A 4,987-nucleotide genomic window follows, 5' to 3' on the forward strand; every position below is an offset into this window, starting at 1 on the left:
CTAACCATCACAGTAAGTTTGTTATTAAAAAAAATAATAATTGTTGTTAAGACTAAGTATATTCAAGTCCCACAAAAGTCAACTAACCATCACAGTAAGTTTGTTATTAAAAAAAAAAAAAATGATTGTTGTTAAGACTAAGTATATTCAAGTCAGAATATACGTACTTTTCCAAAAATAATGATAATGTTATTTTAGTTGTAAGTTGTAACAATATGGTTACACCAAATAAAACTAGAAATTGTTAAACAAAGTCCATAGTTTTATTTTTATTACATTCGTAGCGACTCTTCTCCTTTCGTGAACACATTGTACCAAAATTCCATGTCATCATGCAGATTTGCGTGGTACCCACATTCATTTGGAAGTTGACCAATGTTTTCATGGACCATTGTCGTCAAGCTGTCGTCTGAGTTCTCACCTGAAAAAACCTCTGACCAAAACTCATCATCCATATCCACGAAATTCTCCAAAACCATTTCCTCCATGCACAAGCTATCATTTGTACTTGTACTCACAGAACGTATGTCGGTACACGAAGTTTGCTCCAGATCAATTCGATTATAACTCGACTGACTGCATGTTTTCGTGTCTAACGGCGACATTAATCCGGCCTTTTCTTCTTTAGCAACATTATGGTTAGGTTTTTGTTTTACTCTCTTTTTTAAATGTGTGTGCCATACATTTATCTGTTCGTCCTGGTAATCTTGCAGCAATAGCTGCCCATCTGCAATAATCCAAAAAAAAAAAAAATAATATCGAATCACAAACATTTTTTTTTTGTATTTTAATATGAAACAACTTAGAATGAGGGCGGTGGGTACGTTTAGCATAACCTAGAAAAATTATAAATATCCGACGAATGATTGAAACATGCACACACCTATTTCCCAATTCTTTGGTGTAATTGCAAGATTGTTTCTTCTTCTTGTTTACTATAGTTACCCCTTTTAATATCGGGCCGTAAGTAATTGGTCCATCTTAGCCTGCAACTCTTCCCACACCTCCGTAAACCTGATAAGATCATCACAAAGATTAGACATTGATGATCAACATGAGCACGACAAAGAGTAGTCATCGAGAGTGATTGAATCATGCTTTGATGATTACCGGCAAGTTTAGGAAGAGCGCGCCAATTCGGGTGACCATACTGGTTTATATAATTCACGAGGATTCGGTCTTCTTGGTGACTCCATGGGCCTTTCTTTACATTCGTCTTTTCACAGCATGGAGCTCTCACCATTTTTGTCCAGCTTTTGTATGTTAACTAGTTAATGGAGTTGTTGAAGGTTGAGAAGTAGTGAGGTGAAATGTGAAAGGAGCATGGGCTTAAATAGGGGGTGGATGATAACTACGACGAAAAGGATAGTGGAGTGAGGATGTAGTAGCCAAGCCAACCAGTTTGACCAATATTATTAATAATATATAATACTTGTTTTTTATTTATATGTTTAAGAACATATTATGTTAACAAGAGTGAGAAACACACGTAGAGTTTTGAATGTAATAAGTTTTGTATGTAATACATGAATAAGGGAATCCGGATGATACAATTCGAGATATGCTCCATAAAGTCATCTTCATGATGAAAACGCTAGCAAATACTAGTAGCTAATCCTGTAAAAACTGTCAGCCTTGTTACAAGAAGAGGGTTCTTTCTGTAATCACCGCCCTCTATTTTGTAGAATTAGTTGTTGGTATTTGCAAGCGTTTTCATCATGAATGTGAGTTTTACAGAACAGATCTGGATATTATATCTAGAAGTCATTCTTCAATACATATAAAGTGATAAAACATTTACATAAATGTATTAAAATTAATGTATTAACTGGTAAATACATATAGTGAATATATCATATATCATATATAGTGTTTAGTTGTTCTACAAAGGCCAACAAAATGAAAATTGTGAGAAACTATAATTATTTGACACGCGTCAAGTGAGAACCACATAAAAAATAGTAAAAAAGTAATTTATACACATTTCATCTCTTCACATTAGGAGTGTTCTTCGGGTTATTTATTCGGGTTTCGGGTTGTTCGGGTCAGGTTGTTCGGGTTTGAGCTCAAAACAAATTGACCTAAAAATAAACCCAAATAAGTTTGGTTTGTTCGGGTTTCGGGCTAAATGGGTCGGGTAAATTCGGGTCGGGTTTCGGGTTTAACAAATTAAAACAATTTATCCACCTTTAACAATGTCAAAAAAAATATTTAAATATATTCCAAGCCGTTATAGAACCGTAATATACAATCATATTCAACAATAACTTATAATATTTAGCGAAACATGAAATTTATTATACAAGCATACATTAGACATGATGGAGTGTTGTAGCATGTGGATCAATACTTGTGTAGATTGAAGAACATGCTCAATACATATTGGTTTAAATATTATACTATTTAAGTTTTTGAATTAAATATACATTCTCAACATGCTTTATGGTAATTAATACATTGTGATCCAATGTGATAGATCCAATATTAATTGTAGTCTTAAGAAAAGCCGAACAAGAATATATATGGCCACTATGTTACTTCACCGCTAAACTACCCTATACAAATTAGGGACACATACATCGATGTATCATACTTCGGGTTATTCGGGTCAACCCGAATTTGGGTATTTCAACCCAAACACCGACCCGAATATTTTATCTCGGGTTCGGGTTAGGAGTTTAATTGGTTCGAGGGAATTCAAATCGGCTTATTCGGGTCTCGGGCCACTTCGGTTCGGGTTCCTTATTCGGGTACGGTTAAAAAACACACTTCTACTTCACATGCAAGTCACATGTTAATCCTCCCATCATTTTAAAACATTTATAAATTTTTTATATGATATCTAAAAAAATCACCATAATAACAAACGTTTTTGTATCTTTAATACGGGTATGATTTTGTTATATAAAAATTAAAACAAAACTTACGTCACTGTGTCTTTTTTGCTAATCTATGTGTCTTTTTCGTCATTGTGTTTTTATGTTTATCATTGTATTTCTTTAAATACTAATAACACCTTTGTGTAATAATAATATGCAAATATAATGAAAAATATCAACAAATTATCTAGTACATAAAACACAATGATGAATTCATATTACACAATAACATGAAACCTAAAACACAATTATGAATACATATAACACAAATGACCTGAAACGCAAGGCATAACGGTGAATACATATAACACAATGACTAAAAACGTAAAATACAATGGAAACTACATATTACACAATGACTTAAACGTGATACACAATAAACATGATACTATTTTTCTCATATTAAATGAATGTCACATGTCAATTCCGAACAAAAGACAATAAACGTATTACACAATGACTAAAACACAATGATAAGTACCAATTGAAAAACATAGTGACCAAAATCTATAACGCAATGCATAGAAAAACTCAATTAAAAAAAATACAATGAACAACCAAATAACACAATATATTATTTTTATATAATAATATGATATTCATATTAAAGATAAAAAACGTTTGTTATTATGGTGAACTTTTTTTTAAAAAAAATGTCGTATGAAAAAGTTATGAACATTTTAAAATGATTAAAGAATTGACATGTGTTTTGCATGTGGAAAGAGATCATAAAAAAAAAGGAGTTATTACATTTATAACATTCTCATTAAAATTTTCTCTTAATTAATATTCAACATTCAAATTTAAAATTAATGGGTTAGATATTTTAATCTTATCTTACTATCCAATAGCATTATGTTTTTAATATTGTATTAACTTGTATTTATTATTCATCACATGTGTCACGGATGGATACAAAATTTATTTTAAATATGTGAGAGGTAATTAAGCATACCAAGCGAACCACTATGTTCCAATTAAACTGACCCAACATTGTGAAAATGACTCAAACCCATGTCTTATTATTAAAGTTCTTCGATTCCTTTTAAATGAGAGAGACGTTATGCACCTGATCTATATGTGTTATTAAAAATTATGTAAATATATTACAATTTAGCTAAAGGGTGTATCCGGTGCTTAACTTAATTCCCGTATATGCATAGGGTCCGAAGAAGAGTCGGATCGCTACACAATTTGATGTACGCAATCTAACCATACAATTTGTGCAAGAGCTATTGTTTTCTATGACTTGAACCAATGACCTCTAAGTCATAAAACAATAGCTTCACCAGTTACTTCAGGCCCGCTCTCCTTAAAAGGAGTTGCAACACGAGGATTTCCCAAATGTCACTCACCTTATTACTACTCGCTTCAAACATACTTAACTATGTAGTTCAGATGAGATCCAATGTGTGCTACTTTGATTGCAAACAAAAAAAAATGTATAAGAAATTAAATAGAATGTAAATATTAAAGTTACTTTAACAAGTATAACTAATGATCATTTGTTCAATATTAAAGTTTCTTTAACGAGTAAACTAATAATCATTTGTATCTTTTGCCAAATTTATTATGTTTAAAATAAAAAGATCTGCACCGAATCGAGTTTTAGGTGCGTGCCGATTTCTTTTTTTACTTTAAAAAAATACAAAATAGCTTCTGTTGATCGATTCATTTATTTTATATGTTAATGTTAAATTGTTGATAATTTGTTTAATGGTTTGTCTCACACTTGGGTACTATTTATCGATGTCAAAGTACTTTCGCAGATTGTACAACCCTTTAATTGCATTAGCAGTTTTACATGTATCATATATGTGTTTAATCTAAGATTGGAATGACGTTAAAGATTAAATCAAATCGATTTAGGGTTTCCGAATCTTGAAACGAACTATGAACAAAATGGTGGGTTTATATATGAACAAAATGGTTTATAGTGGCATAACTCTAGCTAGAACATACATTTGATTAGAATGATGATTTTGAACGATAATCAGAGATAAACAACACGAGAATAGAGAGTTCGTCGATGATGGGGGGGGGGGGGGGGGGCTAGGGTTTACAAAACATCGGGTGCAAGATGATAGGGTTGAGCACAGTTCGGTTAT

The 4,987-nt window shown here is 31.9% G+C and overlaps 1 pseudogene across 1 annotated transcript; it reads right to left on the reverse strand.

The window, feature by feature from the left end:
* Positions 1–232: 232 nt before the first annotated feature.
* Positions 233–1,523, reverse strand: LOC143548759 (transcription factor MYB13-like; annotated as a pseudogene). The gene is made up of 3 exons (XR_013138006.1): positions 1,111–1,523; positions 888–1,014; positions 233–730 (listed from the first exon to the last, which is right to left on the reverse strand). The product of XR_013138006.1 is annotated as a transcription factor MYB13-like (transcript).
* Between the last annotated feature and the right edge of the window lie 3,464 nt (positions 1,524–4,987).

Source organism: Bidens hawaiensis, unplaced genomic scaffold (genome assembly GCF_021521415.1).
Source record: "Bidens hawaiensis isolate Kalapana, Puna unplaced genomic scaffold, B.hawaiensis_p1.1 tig00015249_1, whole genome shotgun sequence".
NCBI classification, from domain to species: domain Eukaryota; kingdom Viridiplantae; phylum Streptophyta; class Magnoliopsida; order Asterales; family Asteraceae; genus Bidens; species Bidens hawaiensis.